At 42.1% G+C, this 25,608-nt stretch overlaps 1 protein-coding gene across 2 annotated transcripts in view; it reads right to left on the bottom strand.

Annotated features, from left to right (window-relative positions):
- FGF14 (fibroblast growth factor 14) overlaps positions 1–25,608 on the bottom strand; it is a 295,728-nt gene that overhangs the window by 132,133 nt on the left and 137,987 nt on the right. The window contains exon 1 of one of the 2 annotated variants that reach the window (XM_081858344.1): positions 1,925–1,945. The exons of the other annotated variant lie outside the window; for it this stretch is intronic. The gene's annotated coding sequence lies outside the window, so the exon portion shown is untranslated. Of the gene's footprint in view, positions 1–1,924; positions 1,946–25,608 lie in introns of those variants that run through there. 2 annotated transcript variants of the gene reach the window in all.

Raw genomic sequence — 25,608 nt, 5'->3', positions numbered from 1 at the left:
AATTCTATTGGAAATAAATATGGCTGTAAAAGTATTACGCCTTAATTAGCCAACTATAATCAAATGCATTACTTATCCTGCAGAATGATTATGTTATTAAAATAAATTTGGGGCAAAGGTTGCCAGGCCTCATGGCAGGAATACTTCAGAATACTCAAGGAAGGCCTCCAAGGGAGCCCGAAAAACGTTCTGTGGAATGATGATTGCAACTAATGAAGTGGCAAATGTTTTAGTACGGAAAAAAATGAACTCACTTAAATTAATAGAAAAGTAAGCCTTCACACAGTACCTTTAATACATCATTTTCCGTATGTGGAGCTTTCAATGCAGTATTGTCGGGGGGGGGGGGACCAAAAATTCACCACAGCAGAGGAAACACCAGATATAAAATACATTAACACTACTGGCAAGACCTGAATGAATTTGCTGTGTCCCAAACAGTTATAAAGGGACAGGGGTGGCACTGTGGGTTAAACCACAGAGCCTAGGACTTGCTGATCAGAAGGTCGGCGGTTCAAATCCCTGCGATGGGGTGAGCTCCCGTTGATCGGTCTCAGCTCCTGCCAGCCTAGCAGTTCAAAAGCACGTCAAAGTGCAAGTAGATAAATAGGTACCGCTCTGGTGGGAAGGTAAACGGCGTTTCCGTGCACTGCTCTGGTTCGCCAGAAGCAACTTAGTCATGCTGGCCACATGACCCCAGAGTCGGTCACGACTGGACCTAATGGTCAGGGGTCCCTCTACCTTTAAAGAGTTAGAAATAGAAACAATGCCCTTTTATACCCAACAGCCAGATATCAGAAAAACCTGCTACTATTTTATTTATGACATTTATATACTACCTTTATCTTCCAAGGAGCTCAAGGTAGGGTACATGGTTCTCCTCCCCCCCATCTCATCCTCACAACAACCTTGTGAGGTAGGTTAGGCTAAGGGATGGTGATTGGCCCAAGGTCACCCAGTGAGCTTATTGGCTGAGTGCATATTCAAACCCCAGTTTCCCTGGTCACAGTTCAACACTATCCACTATTTATTTTATATTTGTTTTCATAAAGCAGAGCCTCAACAAAGCATGCGATTATGACAGCGGTACTCTTAGATTTCAGAAACAGAGATTTGAACTTAAGCCTCTGGGTCCCTGCCTGTTTTTTCATGAATTGGGCTGCCTGTTCAGAACCACAAGTCAAAAGCAAGTAGCAGCGTGCGCTTGGATGGATGGCATTTCCCACAAATGCTTCAATGCTTTACAGTTACCAGACGATAGGTGGTATCAACGAAGGAAAACAGAAGGCGCGTGCCCCCCACCCCCGGCAATAAAAGAGTGAGTTTTTTGCAAATATTTTGTAAATTTATTTAAGGAAATTACAACGTAATACTGCCACTGAAACCAGAGACCCTGTCGCTAGGGTTATGTGCACAAATTGGGGGGGGGGGGAAGGTGCTACTCAGTACTTTATAAGTAACTTGCTACTTACAGTACAAATTTCAGTGAAAATGTTTCGGAAAAGGAAAAGAGTCACAGCGGATTATTGGTTAAGAACCTCTTAAGATTATGCGTTTTTAAAGTCTATGGGAAATGTTTCTGTATTTATTTATAATATTTACTATTGGATTGCTGGAGGTCACACACACACAGATATATATATATATGTACACACACATATCTGGAACAACATAAAATCCACATGGAGCAGTGTCAAATATTGTACAGAAAAATGAAAGTGTATATGGATTTTTCCTTCCCGTTTTGTTTTGGAATTTAGCCCCATTTCAGATGTTATTTGTGATAACATTTCTGTGTATTTAGTTTTATGGAAGTAAAATCATGAATAATGACCGTATTCAACATACTGTTATGAGGCTAAAGGGAAAAAAAATAAGAGGGATGAAAGAAGAAAAAAAATCAATAAAATAAAGAATTACATACCACTATTTGTGTTTGCTGTAGTCCTTCTCCTTCTTCCATCCTACAAAACAAGATTCCATATAGCAAGCGTTATAGCTCTACTTACTAGGAAGTGAGCGGCAAAAAAGACTAGCTTATAGGAGGAACAAATATATTTGTAGCAATGCTTCATCCTTCCTTTCCACTCTCGATCACTGAAAAACAAAGCACCTGATTTCTGGTTGCAACCATTGCCAGTATATAATTCTAATTATATGTATAAATAATTCTAATTATATGTTGAAAAGTCATGATTAAGAGGAAAAGAGTCAAGTAAGGAGAGGAAAAAGAAAGAACTACAGCAAATAATTATGAGTTTTAGTTTTGTATTGGGAGCTAGGAAGTTGCCTTATACCAAGTCAGATCATTGGTCCATATACCTCAGTACGGCCTACACTGACTTTCAGGTGCCCTCCAGGCCCAGGCCAACCTAGAGACCACGGATTGAACCTGAATATTTTTGGAGCGATGGCCAGCTGCCCAATGTCCAAAAAGCACAGTAGAGGGGAAGGAAGGCTGCAGCAGCCTTCCGCCAATGGCGGTGCCAGGATGTAGTGAAGGGGCCACTGCTGGCGACACGTGACCACCGTGTATGGCTCAGCCCCAGTTGCGCATGATGCCAGGACAGCAATGTCATGTGCACGCCATTCTCCCACCTCCAAATTGTCCTCACAAATTGGCACCTCTGCACTGAGCTAAGGCCCTTTCTCACTTGTGTCCATTTCTCACACACCACATGGTCCATGGTGGGACAAACAGAAACAAGAAGACTGGCTGCCTTCAAGAAACGTCAACATAAAGCTATGGTGCTGATATACCTGGTCAGGGTTAGGGAATCTCAGGCTTGGGGGTCACTTATGGCCCTCCAGGCCTTTCTCTCTGGCCATTTTGACTCTCCACAGGCTACACTCCCTCCCTTGTCCCACAGCCTCTCTCCTCAGGCCATAACCCTCAGCAGCCCTGCTTCACAACTTATCTGAGTGTTTTGGCCTGGCTGGAATTTGTCCTTGAACTCTGATAATGCCTTTTGCATGTCTCTGTGAAGGAAAGGGAGGGATAGGTGAGCGAGTGTGCATAGAAACCAGCCTACTGTACCAGGTAAGATTTTATTTTATGCAAGCTGGGAGAGAGAAAGAAAACTTCAGTTGCCCCTTTCCTCTCCAGCAGACTTAAAACTTTCTCCCTCCCATTCGTTTTCAACAGTGGGAGGGTGTTGGTGATGGGAAGGAGAAAGTTTTAAGTCTGCTGGAGAGGAAAGGGGCAACTGCCACTCTGTGTAGGACAGGGGTGCCAACTTGTCCCCCACATTGAGGGGGTGTGGTCATGTAATGCTGCCCAATGGGGCGGGACATGCAGAGGATGATGTTTGCATTTGCTTGTCCCAGCCCCAGACCCGTCTGGCTCCTGGGCTGCCGAGTAGAGGCCAGGGCGCATGGAGGGCCCCCGGCGGTGGAGGATTGGCCCCCTCAGAATTGGGGGAGCTGAAGTCCCCTCTACCCGGCACCACCGGTGTAGGATGTGAGTCTAGTAGGAAGTAGTAGTTCCTCTGCCACAGGTTCTTCCCCCCACCTACCTCCCTAGGACTGTTCTGACAATGACCTTATTAAGAGCTTAAAATGTTGCCTTCTTGAGTTTAATGTCTACCTCATAGATGAAGTCTTTAGAAGCCATCATGGAGTTAAGTGCTGACAGTGTTGCCTGTGGGATCAAATGAAATCACTCTTACTTTTGGGTTGGTAGCTTCCCTCAAGCACCAGCCTGGTAGACAGATAAGTGGGAAGGCAAAGGCGCAAATCGGAAGCGACAGAATTGGCAGTAGAGCAAAGAACCCTGACAGTGAGAAGAAATTGGTTCTTAGGAGCAATACCTTTTGTCTCCTCCTTTGCAATTAGGGTTAAAAGGCTTGCTGAATGGAATGCTGCTTTGTGACAGAGGGAAAGATACAGGATTTACAGCACAATCCTGTAAAGGTTTACTCAAAAGCGGGACTGGGAACAGTGGGGCTTCTTCCCTAGTAGGTGTGTTTAGGACGGCAGTCTTAGTAGAGTGAAGGGGAAGCAATGCTCCCTGCCCCCCTCATATGCTGCTGGGCTCTGCCTATTGACTAAGCTATGGTTTTCTCAGTAGTGATGTATGGAAGTGAGAGCTGGACCATAAAGAAGGCTGATCGCCGAAGAATTGATGCTTTTGAATTATGGTGTTGGAGGAGACTCTTGAGAGTCCCATGGACTGCAAGAAGTTCAAACCTCTCCATTCTGAAGGAAATCAGCCCTGAGTGCTCACTGGAAGGACAGATCCTGAAGCTGAGGCTCCAATACTTTGGCCACCTCATGAGAAGAGAAGACTCCCTGGAAAAGACCCTGATGTTGGGAAAGATGGAGGGCACAAGGAGAAGGGGACGACAGAGGACGAGATGGTTGGACAGTGTTCTTGAAGCTACCAGCATGAGTTTGACCAAACTGTGGGAGGAAGTAGAAGACAGGAGTGCCTGGTGTGCTCTGGTCCATGGGGTCACGAAGAGTCGGACACGACTAGATGACTAAACAACAGCAATTGTGTGTAATGGAAGTTGCAAGTTTAGCCATGTCCGGAGGACCACAAATTCCTTACTCCTGGCCTGGCACTAATGAAATTAGGAAAATAAATAAATAAATAAATAAATAAATAAATAAATAACTATAATAAACCACAAACAGTTACAGCAGCCTTTCTCAACCTGTGGGTCCCCAGATGTTGTTGAACTACAACTCCCATCGCCCCTAGCTAGCAAGGCCAGAGCTCAGGGATGATGGGAGTTGTAGTCCAACAACATCTGGGGACCCACAGGTTGAGAACTGCTGAGTTACAGGGTCAAGGAAGCAGAATTTGGCCCAAACCACAGGTGGGGAGAAGCGAGTGTCATAGTTCTGAAACCACCTAAAATGTTGCATATAGAGCACTTCAGGCCGGCTGGAAACCAGAGAGATGCAAATCCTCTTGCTCTCACAATGAGAGCTTTCTCCTCTCCCAAAAATGATGAGCCTGCCCTGGGACTTACTGAGCTGCTCATTTTTGGCCTCTCCCTCCTTTTTTTCTTTCCACCCCTTCCCAGCACCAACCATTACTGAGCATACAAACCTTGGCCTCCTCTTCACTTCCCAGAACTTCTCAGCACTACTTCTGAGTTGCTGCTGTCCTCCACCTGTTCATCCCTTAAAGGTAAAGGTAAAGGGACCCCTGACCATTAGGTCTAGTCATGGACGACTCTGGGGTTGTGCGCTCATCTCGCTCTATAGGCCGAGGGAGCTGGCGTTTGTCCGCAGACAGCTTCCGAGTCATGTGGCCAGCATGACTAATCCGCTTCTGGCGAACCAGAGCAACGCACGGAAACGCCGTTTACCTTCCCACCAGAGCGGTACCTATTTATCTACTTGCACTTTGACATGCTTTTGAACTGCTAGGTTGGCAGGAGCTGGGACCGAGCAACGGGAGCTCACTTCGTTGCGGGGATTCGAACCACCGACCTTCTGATTGGCAAGCCCTAGGCTCTGTGGTTTAACCCACAGTGCCACCTGCGTCCCTTGCTCATCCCTTCCCAGTCCCCATTTCAGATGCTGTTCACACCTGGGCTTATGGTAAAGCGCTCATCAAGAACAAACCATCACTACAACTCATGGATAGTGAGGATAAAGAGCTTAAGCCCAAGTTCATATGATATGATAAGTCAAATTTTGACTTAGTCCAGCACAGCATGGGAGTCAACAAGATGGAGGAGGAACTCCAAGCTCCTCTCTAGAAGCTCAAAAGTTTCCACTGTCCTGGACAGCTGTAATTAATATGGCTTATTGTATCATGAGCACCAAACCATTGCCTCCCTTTAAGGAATCTGTCTTTTATCCGTTGCATTTTTGTGTTGATGTTCTATTTGGTTTTCAAAAATTCTGCCCCACAACTTTGTAAATGATTGCATTAAACACTTTTTCCTTCTTTTACTTACTTCCTCAGCTAGTTTGCTGTTTCCCCCTTTTCCCTCTAACTGTCCTTACTTTTGTCTTACTTTATAATTGTGAGCCTAGGGACAAGGACTTTTGTTATTTTGTTTTGGTACAGGACCCAGTACATATTGTTTTTTCTAAATGAAAGTTGATGAAGATGAAGAGGATTCAAAAAATGATTCTGTATTGTGTTATCAGCCTTCTGAGGATCACATTCTCCACTCTTGTCTTCTCTTCAAATGCACTACAGTGGCCTGGATACAGGTGAATTCTGTAGCATCCCAAGTAATAAAGTATCAGCCGCAGACAAATAGGAAGGCAAAGATAGTGTTGCCTCTATTGCCATTTCACAATTTCAGCTATTTCTATGTAGCTCTCCCAATATATAACGATGGAAACACATTGGACATTGCAGCACAGATAACAATGAACGAAAGGCTACTGTATTAGGATTTAAAAGTTTTTCAACACAATCTACTGAGAAGCAAGTTCAATTGACTTATGATTTACTGTCAGGTAAGTCCGTAGAGGATTGCTGTGTTAGGCTCCATTCCATTATGCTATTATGTCCTATGTGCAATCCCAAATGAATTTATTTGTTATGCAACTATAAAAACTACAGGGTGGTGTAAGTTCTAGGTTTTCCCAGGCAATAAGGTGTGCACAGTCATCCAGAAATTCCCTGAATCTGTAGGTGTTAGATCCAGACTACACATCAACTGAAGCAGAGTCCATTACACAAGCAGCATGTAGATAGTAATGCTAACAGAGACATTTTATTGATTAGCAAGAAAATGCAAAGTATTTCTCACACCTTGTTTGACACGGCAAGAGTGTACACTGACAAGGTTAAAGCAAAGTTGAAGAGGATGTGTTCCACAGCTGGAAGACCAGCTTCACGGCTTGGACAGTTCAAATATAGCAGGGCGCACCAGTCCTTTTTTGGATCCTCAACATCACACCAAATATTATTCATTGATGCTAAACATGCTAACTTGATTGACCGAACAGTTTCTCCTCCCCTAATAAATTCAACATATTCCCAGCAATGACAGTTCTTTATCATGCACCTTTGCCCCAATTCTTAGCCAAACATTCAGAATTTTTGTCATATTAGCTGACCCAAAGTCTCTAGCAAAATCATTGAGGTTTTCTCTTTTTAACATGGGTGTGGCCTTTGGTCATCTCTGCTAACTTCAGTCACAGGGAATGTTTACTGCTCTCTGCCTTTTACTGTAACATGTCAAGGCCTAACTCATGTCAAGAAGCCTTGGCCTCTTATCCCACTATTGGACAATGCTCAGCAACCAAACAATTATGGGAAACAGACCCAGGTACCAAAATCGAAGAGGCTGACTGGAACAACTTAATGGCCAAACAAACTTTTAAGATCGGTGTCAACCTGCATAAGAGAGAATTATTTTAAGTTAATTTATAGCTCATATTTAACACCTTTAAGATTTAGCTACACGGGCAAAAAATATTCACCAATGTGTTGGAGAGGATTAAGGCAGCTCGCATGCTATTCCATATGTGGTACTCATGTGAACTTGTGCAGCCATTCTGGGAAAGAGCATTTTTGGAAATAATATTACAAATCAGCATGTACAATATAGTCCAAGTCTGGGTTTATTAATATTACTGGAAGAAGGTCCACTCGATTTAGTTTATAAGGAACTCGTCACTTTTCTCCTGGTGGTGGCACAACTATTCATAGCACAGAACTGCAAAGGACTTGACACCTACACATCACATGATGACGACAGAACAAATGGGCTACTGCTTATCTGAAAAACTGTCAAAAATGGTACGTGACTTGAACAACACAGCTGATGTGGATGATTTTATCAAAATATGGTACCCCTTTATAAAATATTTGAATGAATATATTGACACCCACCAGCTAACAGCAAAACTTGACATATTGGTAGTTTGTTCTGAGTGGAACTGGGAGAACTTAAAGTTCTGTTCATAGTTTGTTGAAAAATCAATAAAAATATTTATACAAATAAAGAAGCCCGGAACTATATGTTATATCTATCTGCCGACATATACTGCATGGTACTTCAAAAGTCATTTTTTAGTGCTATAACAGTATAATTTTATACACAAGAATTACAGAAAAATGAGTAGTTGAACTATAGAAGCCACACTGAAAGCAACCTCTGTTGTGCTATAAATGAATCAAGCATGCCTCAATTAACCTTAATGTTAATACATGCTCACTTATATGCTAACGTTTGTTTTGACTTTTATTGACAATAAAATCGCCACAAAATTTCAAGCAGCTTGCTGAGAAAATAGTGAGATGTTTAAAAAAATTACAGAATTCTCATTAATTGCTATTTGCACATTGTGCCATCTGTGTGTCTCAGAGGATGAAGAGGAGAAAGCTACCATCTTTGCTTTGACTTAATTTTGCTTGGCACCTGAGAAACAGCAGATAGATGATGCCAAGCAGGCTCCAAGGATAAGGTTATGCATTATGTCACAGGTGTTAAATATGATGAATCTGTTAACTACATTGAACTAACTGCAGGAGTGCTAGTGCACTGAGTAGCATATACTGGCATCCCATATGAGGTGTATGGGAGACAGGCTCATCCATGGCACCAAGATGGGCTTGCTAGCTATGCTACACTCATTGGCGTGACCATGTTATGCATTTGCTGCTACCATATAAACATATCTGCCCATTAACTTCATTAACTGCAATCAGTGCTTGAATTATAGGGGGACCAGAGGGAGCCTGGACCCTTTAAATACTGTGGTTAGTCTTGGTGCAAAGAAAAGAATAGGTATATAGAAAGGAGAATTCCCTGGAAGCCAAGATTCAAGTTTTGGGCAAGTATTCTTTGGTGAGAGAAGCCCAGCAGAGATTAAAAAATAAAACAAATTATGCAGCAAAGTAAAGCATATAGGCTATTAGATCTCTAAAATATGCCCACGTGAGTTCTAAAACTTCCCTCTTCCCCACAGCAAAGGAAAAGACTGCATGTTTAGTAAGTTAAAAATTGATTTACTTACAAATGCTTCAAAGGTGAAGTTAATGAGTTATTCCATGAATCAGTCAAAAAAGTTTAACACTCAATAAACTTAGTTGTTACAAAGTGGTGAAAGTTCCTATAGGAACTAAAGAGCAGCTTGTGAGAGCCATGTGGCTGGAAGGAGAAGCTCAGAGATACTCACACACCAAAGTCTACATGTAGACTTGAGGAACAAAGGCTTGATTACTTATTCCCTCCCAATGTGAGCTAAGCCTGGCAGGACAGCTTGCTCTATGGTTTTAACCCCTTCATGCATTTAGTCCAGCATGTTGGATATATGAGGCTGGTTTCCCATAGTTAGAAGGTTCCAGAAGGGCCATAATTTAACAAATATGATGGTCATGTCATGTGCAAAAGAGGACATGGCTTCTGCAGCTTTAATAGTTGTGTAGAAGAGAAAATTCAGCAGGTGTAGCCTCATCCTCCTTTTCAATTGGCCATCATATTTCCCCTACAGTTCATGCACTGACTGTAATCCTGAGCTTAAAATAAAATAATAATAATAATAATAATAATAATAATAATAATAATAATAATAATAATAAATTTTATTTATATCCCGCCCTCCCCAGCCAAAGCTGGGCTCAGGGTGGCTAACAACAATCAAAATAATCCAACGATTCTAAAAACATTTCATTATAAAAATTAATTAAAATCAAATTGATGGCAACCATTAAGCAAAATTCTGTGCAGATTGCCAGAGGAGGGGGGGGTGTGTGTCAGGCTGCGCCCTGACCAATGGCCTGGTGGAACAGCTCTGTCTTGCAGGCCCTGCGGAAAGATGTCAAGTCCCGCAGGGCCCTAGTCTCTTGTGACAGAGTGTTCCACCAGATTGGAGCCGTGGCCGAGAAGGCCCTGGCTCTAGTTGAGGCCAGCCTAACCTCTTTGTGGCCTGGGATCTTCAAGATGTTTTTATTTGCAGACCGTAAGTTCCTCTGTGGGACATACCAGGAGAGGCAGTCCCGTAGGTACGAGGGTCCTAGGCCGTATAGGGCTTTAAAGGTTAAAACCAGCACCTTAAACCTGATCCTGTACTCCACCGGGAGCCAGTGCAGCTGGTATAGTACCGGATGAATGTGATCTCGCAGCGAAGACCCCATAAGGAGTCTCGCCGCGGCATTCTGCACCCAGAAACCCAGAAACCATTGACTTTTCATTGACAAGTTGTTACAGCCACAGTTGCTAACACCCACACATTTGCAACTCATGTTATAAGGAGCAACAATAGCATGAGGCATAAAATAAAGACACGCCAAATTGCTGAGGTTGCTATAGTAAACAGCAAGCTTACAATGAATATTCATGTGCACATTTATCGCTGTTAATTCCCTCCTACCTCAAACTTCTAAAATCAGCACATTTTGATAAACTGTATTTGAGTACCGCAGTGTGCGCTCACCAAACATCTGCCAGAGGACCTGATAAAGAAAACAGGATTTCACACCTTAAAGGAATAATATAGTAGGTTGCTAATAAATCAGGGATATATTATGGCTTCACTTTCACCATATAGTGTCCTTTGTTTCCTGCTTCACTGGCAATCAGACAGCCCTCTAAAATGGGCAACTTGAGTTGAGCCAAAAGACTGCTGACCCCACTAGGGAAATAACATTGAGAAATAATACCACTTTGCAAGCTCCTTTTAATTCATTGTGGACAGTCTGTGCCAACTACACACCAGTTGGCACCTATACCTTTAATATAGGTGTCAATAGCTTTATGATTCCACTCCCATGGCCTTGGCCTTGATCCCAAGGTCCAAAAGAGTTTCTTACACTCTGTGGAGTATAGAGAGAACATGGGCCTGCCATGGTTGCAGATTCACATGTGCTTGGACATCATATGATTACTCACACCTGGTTCTTTGCAGCAGACTCATATGATTACTCATGCCAGGTTATTTGCAACAAACTGTTTGAAAACACTGTAATCAGAACAATGAGAGATGATGTTTGAGTTCCTTGACCTGTGATGGCTCCTTCACGCATTTAAGCCACCACCTGCCAACCCGCACCTATTTTGCAAACAAGAAGCAAAGAAGAGCAGCAATCTTTTGCCTGGGCCACTTCCTAGATACAGTGGTACCTCTGGTTACATACGCTTCAGGTTATATACGCTTCAGGATACATACGCTTCAGGTTACAGACTCCGCTAACCCCGAAATAGTACCTTGGGTTAAGAACTTTGCTTCAGGATGAGAACAGAAATCATGCGGCGGCAGCGGGAGGCCCCATTAGCTAAAGTGGTGCTTCAGGTTAAGAACAGCTTCAGGTTAAGAACAGACCTCTGGAACAAATTAAGTACGTAACCAGAGGTACCACTGTATTTGCTTATTTATTCTGTTTTTAAAACCGCATGTCATCCCATTGGGATTCCAAGGTAATTTACAAAAAAGAAGATGATGACAACACATATAATATAGACAATAAATGAAAACTTTAAAAGATCTAGCTGCACAACAAAACGTTACAATACAATCTCAGCAGCACACTAGTCCCTGGACTACTTCCAAAAAGTCCTGAAAAAGGGGGTGGGGGAGCTGTATTGTCAGTGCGTTTTTTTAAATATAAATTCCTAAGCAGAATTTCTTTGTTCTGCTACAAACATGGAACACACAAACTACCCACTGCTCCCAATCCCTCGCCTACAGCAGGGAAAATGCAATGTGAATTTTCTGGATATCATTCATGGAAGCATGTGTGCTTATAACGACTCTCCACCCTTTGCATACTCTTCATGAGGCCTTATCTGATGAAGAAACTGTCGTCATCTTATTACAAACAGAGTGAGAAATGATATTCCCGGAGACATTTTGTGAGCTAAATTCATCTCATTAGTTGAGCAAAATTAAGAATTAAGCTGCAGGCTTTCTGGCATGTGGCCGTAAAGCCAATCAAAACAGGAGCTGAAAATCTTTGTCGTTTTCATCGCATTATAATTTTCTGTCTGGTAATGCAGGGCATTAACATTTTAGTGCTTGGACAATTTAATATTCATGGCTGGGTACCATTTTCAATTAAATATGCTGTATTGTTTTGCCTTTTTACAGCTCTTTAATTTTTGCAAGCATTATAACTTTTTGGGGAGTTGATAGAATTTACATTTCCTCTTTACAGCTATTTTAATTGCTACTGCTATTTCTCTCTCTCTCCCTCCCTCCCTCCCTCCTCTCTCCCAGGTTCTTTGAAACAATATAAAATAAAACTTATAAAAACAGTTAAATGCAAATATTAATTTTTTTTACAAGATTATGAAAATCAACAGAATCTAAAAAATAATAATACATGGAACTTCTGTTTGTCTGAATAGGCTTGTTTAACCAGAAACATTTAAAGCTATTTTAAATGCTACTGCTATTTCTCTCTCGCTCTCCCCCCTCCCCCCAGGTTCTTTGAAACAATATAAAATAAAACTTATAAAAACAGTTAAATGCAAATATTAAATTTTTTTTACAAGATTATGAAAATCAACAGTATCTAAAAATAATAATACATGGAACTTCTGTTTGTCTGGATAGGTTTGTTTAACCAGAAACATTTTAAGCAGGTGCCAAAAACGGTGCAGCAAAGGCACCTGCCATTAAGAGAGAGTTCCAAAGGGAAGCTGCTGCCACACTAAAAGATGGATTCCTTACAAGTGTGCAACAAGTATTATGTGGTACCTTGAACAGTGGCAGTTCTGCAGGATGAAGTTGTTGAGTGAACATTTATGGAGCAAGGTAAGTCAATATACAATGCACACAGTATTAATGCAGGTTATGTACCAATGTCCTATATGTTCTATATATTCAAAGTATGTGCTATGGTAAACAGTAGCAAACACAGGCTGATTTCCATGTCACAGCAAATTGCAGATTTCTTGGAGAATATAATGTGCTCTGACCACAGTAGCAAGATATGCCATGATGAGTGAGTTGGGATCCAGTGTATCTATAGCCGAGCCAGGCTATTCTGCCTTCACTCTCTCACCCTCAGCTGGGTGAGCTGAGTCTGGCAGATGTTAGGTTCATGTAAGCCCTGAAAAGGGGCTGTTCTGGGGTGTGTGGCATGGTGGGACCAGAGACGAGAGATTGATGCTAGATCCTAAACCTATTCAATTTGGTCATGTGACCTGGCAACCCTGGATAAATTAAGCCAGCAAAAAAAGGGGTAGTGTAACTCATACCCTATTTTAAAGGCTTGTTTCTCATTTGTCAGACTTAGGCCTACTTAGCCAATAGTAGCTCCACTTCAGTCCATGACTGCAGTGCCATTTTTGCCGTTATTCGATAAAAATAGGCATTTTTTTTTAGCTCAACAAGTTTGCCCAAAAAAGCTCAACAACCTTTCTGTCTGGATTTTCACTGTTTGAAATGTGGCAACCCTACTAAACTCACAATTCCCAGGAAGTATACAAAGACAGAGCCATGTTAGTGTTGCTGATCCAAAGCTCTAAAATGTTGGATATACAAGTCAGAATTAACAAGTATTAAACTCAATTTCCATAAAAGCAATATAGCTTTGAAACCAGTTTCATACTCGTTTTTGATCCTTTGAGGGTAGACAGTATTAGTGCCTTCCCGAGTATGGTAAACCAAAGGATGGTATTGAAGCAAAAATAATGACGACGACAACAACAACAACTATAATGTAAGGGAAGATGGAAATGTGGGAGAGCCCAAAAGCTGAAAGGGATAAAAGAAAGTTATCTGGTCCCAACATATTGGAGCTCTTTTGCTCCTGAAGGCATTTCTATGAATCCCCTGTAACCATGGCAACCCAACTTTAACACAGGCTTCTGTCACTTAAAATGCATGCAGAAGAGACAGATCCACAGCACTAAGACGGATGTGACTAGTTTCTGCTAGGCCATTCAGATGTCTCTGTGTGCCATGGTGGCGGCGATATCTCCCTTAAATGCAAAAATCAATTAAATTCCACCAAACCGCTTTAATCAGGAATATGAACAGCATGTACCTACCTCCGTACAATTCCTACTAAAACCTGCTTTGATGCAGCAAAGACGCCACACCACTGCCAGGCATGCATAAATCTTTTACCATCTCGCTCTGCACTGTCTCATGGAATGTTCCCACACCAGTGCCAGCAGTCCCCAGGGAGGTGTGACATTGGTGTGGTACATTGCACATAATGGGGCAGAGTGTTCTGACCTGAATAGATCAGGTAGCTGTGAGGTCAAGGCAGGAAGACAGGCGGCTGCTGTAGCAGCACCACAGATAGCTCAGAGCAAGCAGCTTGCTCTGACGGGTGAAGGGTGAACGGTCAACGGAAGCCTTGAGTCTCTTTCTTCAGTTCACTCCAGTTCTGCCACCTTGGACCCAAGACTGTAGGTCTTTCAGGCCCAACCTAAGACGATTGCTTCTTCACATTTCTGTAGCCTCCTGATACAAGGTGCTACCTGACCCACTGGGCAGATATCATACTGCAGGAGACACTAGATTCCTCTGTCAAGTCAGGTTTCAGAGCGGCATCTGTGAAGGTCCAAGTCTAGACTCTGTAGGCTCTGGACGACCGGTCTCAAGAGCCTGGTTGAAAGCAGTAGCTCCGTCTCCAACTCAAGGCCAGGGCCATGATACAGAGCAATGTAGCAAAGAATTCACATGTTATCTAACTTGGCAACGCCACAGAGACTTGCTGTATAAAACCTGCTTCTCATGGAAAGCACATCACTGAGGGGATGCATAAATTGGATCTATTCCCCTAAGATTAGATGCACTTACTTGATTTTGAGCTAATTCAGACATGGTCTTCTTTATGAGGAAATGTTCTATTAGTATGCTACTCAGTGGCGCAGTTAGGTAATTTTAGACACTGTGTTTTATGCTTCTTGAAATAGCAGTGTGCAATTACTTTAAAATATGGTAAGCCCACCCTACTGAGCTCTCATAGAATCATGGAATTGTAGAGTTGGATGAACCCGAGTCATCTAGTCCAATGCCCTGCAATGTAGGCATCTCAACTAGTACATGACTGACAACCATCTAACCTCTGCTTAAAAACCTGCAAGGAAGGGTGAGTCTACGCCCTCTCCTGCTCATTCTGCTGAATGGACCCCACCCTCAAATCCTGCACTGATGGCACCATGGGCATTCCTGCAAGGGTGAGACATCTGAGACATGCAGAGAGAAGGTGAAGAGGTTGAGTAAGGGCAGAAAAGATTCTCAGGGGATTCTGCACCCCCCCCCACACACTATGAGTTTGTGTAAAATAAAATGGTCATGCATATTTGCTGGGCAAAATATGGCATTTCTTTGGGAAAGTATGGGATTACCTTGGGATTTCAAAGTAAGACTAGCACAATTTCACACCACGGTTCCATGAATTGCTAATGCACAAAATCACACTCACGGCTGATGGTACTGACAGTAATAAGGAGGAAGCAAATTTGGTGTGCGGAGATCACTAGATGCCATGTTTAGCCTGCCATGGGTGGAAGCACATGACAGAAATGATTCTCATCTGTTATACCCTCCAATTCTCTTGGCTCTCAAAATGAAGAGGAAATTGAGGCAAATGACAGTCAAGGATACCAAACCCTAATTTAGATAACCTCTCAGTGCTGTCAAAACCAATTTGTGAGTCCAAGCAGGCAGAGAGAAGGCTAAAACAAAAGGGAAGACTAGGACAGACAGACAAAGAGTCCCAAGATAAACCACTAGGTGAGACAAAAAGTTCAAAGCAAGTATAATATGCCAGATTGGGTCCTGGGTGTTGAATATTGCAAATATTGATTTGCATTATATGTTCACATGAAAGAAAAGCAAGAACCTTCAGGCTCTCAAGCAGCTAGTGACTTCCCACCCAATCTACTGCTTCCCCTCTTAAATCTATAACAATAGAACCACTCAGATAAATTCATGCAAACAGTCTGGGGGTTTGTGAACACGATATGATGAAGGTTGGATTTCTTTGTGCAACTGAAGAGTACAATGACCATTCGTACCTTAAAGAAAAATTAAAGTGACATTTAGTATAAATATGCAAAATTACCAGGGAATGCAGTAATACACTAGTGTGTGCCCTTCCAAACTGCTCTAATAAAACGCAATTAAAAAAACAAAAATTATGATGATCACTGTGTATTATTCCTCCTCTCTCCACTTTAATAAAATAGTATCTGCCAAAAAATTATTTGAGGAGGAACAAGCAGTCGAGTATAAATAGCAAAGCAAAGATGCTTTTGTGAAAATTAACGCAGGTGTAAGCTCCCCTACTGAGAAATGTTGCGACACACACACAGCACCATAAAATAGAAAGCATGAGCCATTGCACACTGTTAAGCTACCCTTCCTTGTGCTCAGCCAAGCAAGATATTGTACAGAGAAGCCCGAGGCTGGTCAATTATCCATTCACAGGAATTGCAACACTGTTCTTGGTGCAACGTCTGTCTCATGCTTAGAGTAATTATTGTTTCCTCCAGAGAGCAATGATCCCCAAATGTATCACACAGTATCATTTGGCAAGTCCTTCCTGAGACATACAGCATGTAGAAAGGCTAAGGGGAGGCAGGGGTGAAACCATATATTCTTAGTTGTAGGCAAGAACTCCGTGGCATAGCTTGGCATGCTTTCCTCAATTCCATTATCGTCTTTCTACTTCAGATCCCATTTCTCTGGCATGAGAAATTGATGATTAATCACCTTCTTTCAGGAACATTGGAGTCCTTGGACACCACAGATCAGAACAGTAATTATTTCCACCAGTGGTGGGGTGGTAAATTTTGAAGTGCGGGAACTCATGACAGCCCCCATGACCTTTGTCCCAAGGAGAGTCCAAAAATGAAGGCAGTTGCATTAATATATTGTGTTTGTATGTGTATCTGTATATGTTTGTGTATACAGTGGTACCTCAGGTTACATATGCTTCAGGTTACATACACTTCAGGTTACAGACTCTGCTAACCCAGAAATAGTGCTTCAGGTTAAGAACTTTGCTTCAGGATGAGAACAGAAATCGTGCTCCAGCGGTATGGCGGCAGTGGGAGCCCCATTAGCTAAAGTAATGCTTCAGGTTAAGAACAGTTTCAGGTTAAGAACGGACCTCTGGAATGAATTAAGTACTTAACCCGAGGTACCACTGTATGTATATACAGAGCAATAATAATGTATAGCACATGGACAAGGAACCTCCTCTTCTATTTGGTCCTTGAGACTTGTCCCAGGCTGCACACACTAGGCTGCACCTCTAACCAGCCCTGCTTTGCATCCTCAAGTGTTTTTGCCAGGCTAGACTGAGTCTTTAAGCTGACAATGCTTCTTACTTGCTTGGATGGATAGAGGAGTCTGCGAATGTGTGGAAAAACCAGCATACTGTTCAAAATTTACATTCCCTGGCTCCGTACCCCCATTGACATGTGGCACCTAGAAGGTTGCCCAGACAGGCAACCTTTAAGCTAGATATGCAAAATATCTTGCTTAAAATTTTACCAGTCAAACTGCTAACCGAGGTAGGAGCATCATCTAAGAAAAGGAAAGAAGTATCCAGCCTCTGCTTATTTATTTTCCTCATGCTCTGGCTTCCTCTAGGCTAATCTATCACAAACAAGCTTTAAAGACTCGTTATCATCTCCTACACTGGCGAAAGCAAGGAGGCTCCATCTTTTCATTCTAGCAATGATGTCATTTCTCCTGCTGTGTTGGGGGGGGGGGATTGCTAGACCTGTGCTCTCTTGCCCATCTCTTCCATTGTTCTTCAGATTTTTGCCGCAGGAGAAGAAAAAATATATCTTAATTTTATACTGAAAATACATGCTAAATTTCTAATGGTGTTTATGACATTAGCACCACTGAGCTAGAACAGCCTCCTCTCATTCAAATAACAAATGAATGAAAATGTCAGCAATAGATTTCATGGTATAGAAAAAGCCCTGCTATGTATTGCATTGTAAGTTTGTATTCATATCAGTAAGCAAGTATTATATCCCCCCCCCATCTCAGTATTTTTATTTTGGTTTTTATTGTTCTTAACCAATATCCCCTCACCAAACAGCCTGTGCTTGATAGCTTGTATTCAGCTACTTGTATACCCACTTACTGAATTTCTGCCATTGCTCGGGGGTACACAAATCTCTTCCACAAGCAGATCTCTAGATGTGATTATTCTAATGGGGCAAAATATGCAACATCAAGCAGGCATCTGAAATAGGCACAGAGTAGGTGGTGGCTTCTAAAGATAGCAACCGTGAAGCATACATTTGCAGAATAAGCAGTTCATTCACTGCATTTCTCATTCAAATATTTGGACCAATACACGGCTTGCCACAATTTGTCTGATTAAGCTGTTGAGGAATAGACATGTATAAGAAATGTGATGTTGGTGTTTCTAGCTTGGGTGCCCATCTTCTGTGCACTACAGGAATGAGCTTTGCTTGCCTTAGCCCCCACTCACATGAGCAGCAGCCGAAGAAGAAGAAAAAGGCTTGGGTGAGCATGATCCACTACCCAGTACAGCAAAATTGCAGGTTTAGGCCCCAGGTCACACTGAAGGTGGATGTAAGTCAAGTGAGGGAGGTTGGACACCCCACTCTAAAGAGGGCAGAAATGTGGGGCAGAACATAGCCCTGGGAAACTCAGCCCCACTACTGAGATGTGGGGTGGAACCAATGACTATGTACAGAACCTTTTTTAAATAAACACCAGGTTGTTTCACAGAAAGATGACACGAAAATTAAGAACTATGACAAGCATGTCTGCCCCCACTGGCAAAGCACCAATAATCTACTAGCTGAATCTGATGGCACTCTGTTGCTTGTTTTGCTGGTATTTAAGTGTGGTTACATACCTATGCGATATTTGGACGAGAGAGTGTGCTGGGATTTTTTCTCTGCTCTGAAAGCATAGCTGACACAAGACATAAGGGTACCCAAGGCAGAAAATCCAAATGTAGAATATCAAACAGCCATAATAACAATAATCACAATAATAGAAATAATGTATTTGCTACCTTTTCTAGTACTCAAATTCTGTTTTCTGATACTTTGCAGCATGCTTACAAATAAATGGCATTGTTTAAAGGCACCATCAAACTGCTTTTTTGCAAAAGAAAAAGAATTTTTAACACTATCTGGTATGTTAAAAACAAACAAACATGTATGAACAATGTGAAGGTAGGCTCCTGTGTGTTTAATCATGTTTAACCATGATAAAAATGTTTATTTCCTTTCCCTTCCTTGCACACTAGGCAGGGATAAGTTTCAGAGTTACTGGAGAGCCATTCTACCAACAATTTTGCACTAACAACTATGAAATGAAAATGATCATGTTCTGGCAAGCTACCAAATGGCACCCTATATATTGTTTGATGCATTTACTTTGTCACCATTATCTATTGCTCACACACTGTAATAGCTTTGCCCAAACAATATTTTGCTTGATGTAAGCAAACTAAAAACACCTGCCATAGCCGGCCAAATGAAAAGCATGGGGAATCGATAAAAATGGAATCTCGCTTCTGGAACAGTGTTTTAAACAGCAGCAGAAGCAACAACACATAGGCTGCAATCCTAGACAAATTTGCAAGGATGTAAGTCCCACTGAGACTTATTTCTGCTTAAACATGCTTAGGATTTCATGCTGTGGATCACATTCCCCATCATCTCTAACCATTCACCTGTTCTGTTTTGGGCTGATGGAAGGTGAAGTCCAAACATGCCTGGAGAGTCACAGGTTCTCTGTGTAACTGCAACTACCTACCACAGCTGCTTTAGCTGTTCCTTTTATTAATTCAAAGATTGCTACATTGGGAAACAGCTTTTCTATATCAGTGTTTAGCAAACACTGTGTTTGGTTTTTAAAATGTGAGTGAGTTGACTAATTACAGCTATTCTTATGCTACCTTTCAGGGCAAACCAAGAAGTAGATGGTGAAGTGTGGCTGACCTCTTCTTGCCAACCCTCTGCTACACACTGGAGTGGAGAAGGCAGAGGGGAGGGACAAGGTGGTGGCGAGGTCAGCATGGTGCAAACACACCAGCAGAGTAAATCCAGTGCTCTTGCTGGCATGTGTCCCAGTCCCATCTGAGTCCCGTTGCTGAGCAAGCAGGGGCTAGGAGTCTCCAATGAATACTTGCCTGAAAGCAGAATCCATGTATGAAGTTTGACAGTCCGGAGGTGAAGGGATGCAGATGATCACAGAGCCAAAGGTCAAGATGGAGAACAGGAAGCAGCAAGGCAGGGCTGGGAACCACAGGTGTTGTTTCCAGCATCCGTCTGCTGCTGAGAGCTCTGTTTAAGAAGGCCAGAGACAGCTGGTTCTCATCAGTACCAGCTGGCTCTCATCAGTGCATTCTCCTCTGACAGCTGATCAGCTGCAGGTGGAGTCACTCTGCCTTTTCCCTTTTCAGGCTGCTATTCAGCAGGCAAAGCTGACTCCTGAGCCATGACAGCATGTCTGCACTGCACTGGCCTTGCCGCTACCTTTACTCCTCTCAACCATGGTATGCAGCAGAGATTTGGCAAGAGGGAAGTCAGGTGAACGACACAGCCCCACTTTGCAATCTGCTACTGGGCAAATCCCTCCTAAGGCACTTTTCATACATGTGTAAAGCGAAAACATCTCATTCCAATAAAATTAAAACACCGTGAAACACTTCACAGCCCAGTACACTCATAGGAAACTAATCCAAGCAATTAAGAAGAAAACAATTTTAAGCCAGCAGCAATACAAACCATTAAACAATCAAAAACTCATTAAATACACAAATTTAAAATGCAATAATAATTATACAATGCAATTTACTGAAACAATTTCCAGATATGTGTGTGTGCGTACAGATATTATACCACAATTCATATTCATGTATACATTATCATCTCAAATTAAGCATATTCAAGGTTGCCTGTACACTTAGTCCAGTGCTGGGGGGTGGGGGAAAATATCTAAATCTAATAATAGTGCTATTTGTGTTTACTCTGAAGTTGATCCTTATTTTCAGTTGTCTTCCTTCATAGTAAAAGTTTTTAGGGGCATGCAGCATGACACCGCAAATGATGCCCTGATGATCTCAAAGCTGACATAGGTTTCTGTCTCCAATATTTGCTGCCATTAATAAGCATGATGCCAATTCAGGTTCTTGTTCTCAGTGAGGTTCACTCATGGGTCCAAATCCAGATGATCATCCAAAGTTGAGATGATTGTCTGAATCATAGCCACTGTCTAGGCCATGAAGAGCAGAAACCAAACAAGAATAACCAGGTACCTCATAACATAACCTTTTTTTTTTTTTAAAAAAAAAGAAATTTGTAAATGTAATCGGCTGCAGGCAAAACTAAATCACTCTTATTACACAGACTTCAGATGGAGAGAGCTTCCATAGAGCCAAGCTACTGTTTCTATTCCTAGTGTTGAAAAGGGAATGCAGACATTCCCAACACAATTCTGCAAAGCTCATCTCCCCTTCCCCCAGCCGTCCTTTCTACCTGTTTCCCGAAGGGATGAAAACTCATCACCTTGCACGCTGCACTCTGCAGCTGAGCCAGGATCAAGTCAGGTCTCATCCTTTCCTTTTATGTGTTGTGACTGCCTGTCCAACCTGTTTATTTTAAGCAATGTTTATGACACTACAGGCTAGGCAGCTACAATTTGTTCTCAGTATGCCCCCATTCTTTTGAGTCTCACCCACCACGGCTCACTCCAGAGTCATGCACTCTCTGTTTAAGGGAACAGTATGCAACTCAATCAATAGCAGAATTTTGGCCTTGTGGAGGAATACGGATGTACACAGCACAGTCTCAGCATCATCAGGCCTGCTGCTTCCATTTGGAAGAAACTCATCACATCTAAGAAGAGTTTGGATTTGATATCGCACTTTAGCACTACATGAAGGAGTCTCAAAGCGGATAACATTCTCCTTTCCCTTCCTCCCCCACAACAAGCACTCTGTGAGGTGAGTGGGGCTGAGAGACTTCAGAGAAGTGTGACTAGCCCAAGGTCACCCAGCAGCTGCATGTGGAGGAGCGGAGATGCAAACCTGGTTCACCAGATTACGAGTCTACTGCTCTTAACCACTGTCACCAGTGTTGGCTGACAAATAAGCACGTATTGTCAACTCCTCCACCAGTCTCCCTGCAGCTGCAACTGCCTGGGCTAAGCCATGGTTTGGCATAGCATTACATCTGAGCCTGACTTTGTGGTTTGTCTCACTCTAGTCGAATCACGAGCCCTAGTCGAACCAAGGTTTCTTCCTGGTTTATCTGGGGGATTGTCTGGGGTGGACAAACCACACACCCAGGTTCGGATATAATCCTAAACCAAACCATGGCTTAGCTCTGAGCAGTGCAGCTGTAGGAGGACTGGAGGAGGAGTGTAATAGCTGCTGTCGTCTTTGCTCTGGGGACCTATGTACTTGCTCTTCACTCTGGGAACATGCATGTTTGGCTTAACCTGCATGTTTGGCTACATAACCTTTAGAGGACATCTGAAGGCAGCCCTGTAAAGGGTAGCTTTTTATGTTAAATGTCTTAATATGTTTTTAGATATGTTGGAAGCCTGCCCAGAGTGGCTGGGGCAACCCAGTCAGATAATAATAATAATAATAATAATAATAATAATAATAATAATAATAATAATAATTTATACCCCACCCATCTGGCTGGGTTTCCCCAGCCACACTGGGTGGCTTCCAACAAAATATTAAAATACAGTGGTCTGTTAAAGATGGGTGGGGTTCAAACAAACAAACATTAACAACTTTACATGCAAAATGGGTGGAACACTGCAGCTGCCATGGGCCCTGCAGAGAAATCCAGATTCTGTTATCGGAGACTCGGTATAGCAAAATACTGGTATTGCTTCCACACCTCTCAGCCTCCTGCACAGTTCTCTTTTATGCTACAATTGGACTTAAGGGTTAGGGAGCAATGGCTAGGGTGATCAGGATGCCCAAATAACTGGGTACTTTAAAAAGAGCCAGCTTGAGCCAATAGGAAAAAACCAGGCTTGAATCTATTTTTTGGGGTGGGGGTGGGGGGTGGGAGAGCACAGAAACAATAAAGAATTACTTCTCAACACTAATTCTGACACTTTCATAAATGCCAGATTTTAAGCAGTGCATAGCAGTAAAGTCAGGCACCTTGCATAGAAAGACTGAGCATGTGATGACAACCAGGCACCTATGAAATATGAAATAGCTAATTTTTAAAAAGTGGATTTTGTAAATATAACAGGCCACAGGCAAAACTAAATTACCCTTGTTTTGCCGAGTATGTAGGAAAATTGTAAGTTCCAGATGGCGAGCATGCTAACCTTCTGAATCATTTAGACCAAAGGACTCTATAGCCACTGCTGCTAAGATGCGCCTAGTTCATATGACTAAGGTTTCCCTAGGTTTATTCTTCCACTTTCTAGTGCTGCCTTCCAATTTGAACTTTTTAAAGTGTGGTTTTCATTGCATAGTTTTATGTACAATTGTAAACCACTCCAATATTTTTTATGCATCACATTATATATTTTTTATAAATACATAATAATAAACAAAATTAAGCTCTGCATGCTAGCATGTTTTGAAGTTTACCATACATACGAGGTCGTTAAAAGAGCTGCCATACATAAATAAGGAAGCCCCTATGAAGTGCCTTAGGAAGCAAACATTGAAAGAGCAAGTTCAGTTTGTTCCAGTTTGGTTCTGTTCAGCATGGATGCATTCTCTATTAGCCATAACAACATACAAGCACAAAATCTCTACAGTGAAATTTATGATGGGATGATGAGCAAATTCAGCATGAGATTTTGCTAAAGACAAAACGAACAGAGCCACTTTGCAAGCTATCTTGATGTCACTGTCAGATTTGTTTTGGGGTTTTTAAAATACTTTTTTTGAAAAGCATTAAAAGATGCATAAGAACCACCAGCTATATCAGGCCAGTGGACCACCTGGTCTAGCAACCATTTATCACAGTTGTCAAACAGATACAGTGGTACCTCGGGTTAAGTACTTAATTCATTCTAGAGGTCCGTTCTTAACCTGAAACTGTTCTTAACCTGAAGCACCACTTTAGCTAATGGGGTCTCCCGCTGCTGCCGCTGCACCGCCGGAGCACGATTTCTGTTCTCATCCTGAAGCAAAGTTCTTAACCCGAGGTACTATTTCTGGGTTAGCAGAGTCTGTAACCTTTATTCTTATTATCAGTTTGCAGAATATAAGAGGACATGTTCCTGCCCCGAAAAGCTTACAAGACAAGAAAGGGAGTGAAGTGGAGTCAGAAGCAAACCAGGGGGAGAATATGCAATCATTCCAGTTAGATATACTGAAGTTTTTTGTGGCAGTTCTATGAACACTTATGGAAGTACCATCCCGGGCACCACATTGAAGCATTCAGTACCACCTGATATGCTGTCTCCTTGGCAGTGCTAAAGCAGCCTCATGGAGAACAGTAGGTGCTGCTGGTCTCCTCTAAACCCTAGGGAGGAAATGGCAGGTGCTGCCCTCTGGGCTCCATACTTACTCACCGTGATTCAGAGCTGGCCCTTTCCCTCACCTCCAACCCTGTGATAGCCTTAGATTCCCACTTCAACCATCAGGGAAGATTTGATTCCCCCCACCCTTTCCCCCCAATATAGATCTTTATTCCCTCCCTTGTTCCTCATGTAGATCTTCGGCCATCCCTTCATTCCTGGCAGGGGGAGGCCCACAATTTTTATTTATTTATTTGATTTTTTTTATTTTCAATGCAGAATCATAACAAAAATTACAAACATTGAATCCAAAATAATACTATACAAACAAAAAAACCCGGAACATACAAAAAAAAAAAAAACAGAAAAGAAAAGGGAAAAAACAAAGGAAACAAAACGAAACGAAACGAAAAAGCACACATCTACCAAAAAAAAAAACCATATCATTACGTACATAAACACAAATTGACTTCCTTCCTTTGTTCTAAGACCTCAAAAAATTTACTCTTACTGTATTGTTGTGTCTAATTAGATTACTTCCACCTTTCTACTTTTTTTTTTACACCATTTTTCTTTTTCTTTAACCCTGTAAAGCATCATTCATTACATACCAATTTGTGGTTTACCTCAGGTGCCAAAATGTATCAGGCCAGCCCTGTCTCCACACCAAATAATAGCTGTGGCTACACTTTGACCTTCAAATTATTCGGAACAGGTCATTAATTCCTGCATTGATACAGTTCTCCAGAATTTCAGAATGGCCTCAGGTTTCTCCGCTGTGTGGGGACAAGTAAAAGGGCGATATGATGGAGTTGTCTGTGAGTTATATTTGGATGTCTGAATACCTGAGCGCTTGATACAGATATCAACCCCTCTGTCCAGGGACTAATTTTTAGACACACTTGGGAGATCCATGAACAGTTACCATGACATCAATGCCATTTCCTCAGGACTCTGCTAGGAAACTTGGAGCATGACTGAGCATGAAAAATTGTTTAATTTCTAACCCTGGTCTGTGACACTGACATTAACCCAATACACAGTGACAATATATCCCATAGCTAATGCAATGAGACATGGTGCTGGAAATTAAATGGAATCAAATATGTATTTAGGAGGGGAAACTATTCAACTGAGCTCAATTTGTTCTAATGGTTCTGGGCACCAAATTTTTTTTAAAAAAATGGTTTGGGGAGAAAACAAAATCAGACTGGTTGCTCTGTAAACATATTCATTATAACAGCGGGGTTTACATAA

Source organism: Podarcis erhardii (assembly GCF_964252035.2).
Source record: "Podarcis erhardii genome assembly, chromosome: 4".
Lineage (NCBI taxonomy): Eukaryota > Metazoa > Chordata > Lepidosauria > Squamata > Lacertidae > Podarcis > Podarcis erhardii.
The sequence above is the reverse complement of the archived record's forward strand: the minus strand, read 5'-3'. Positions and strand labels throughout refer to the sequence as shown.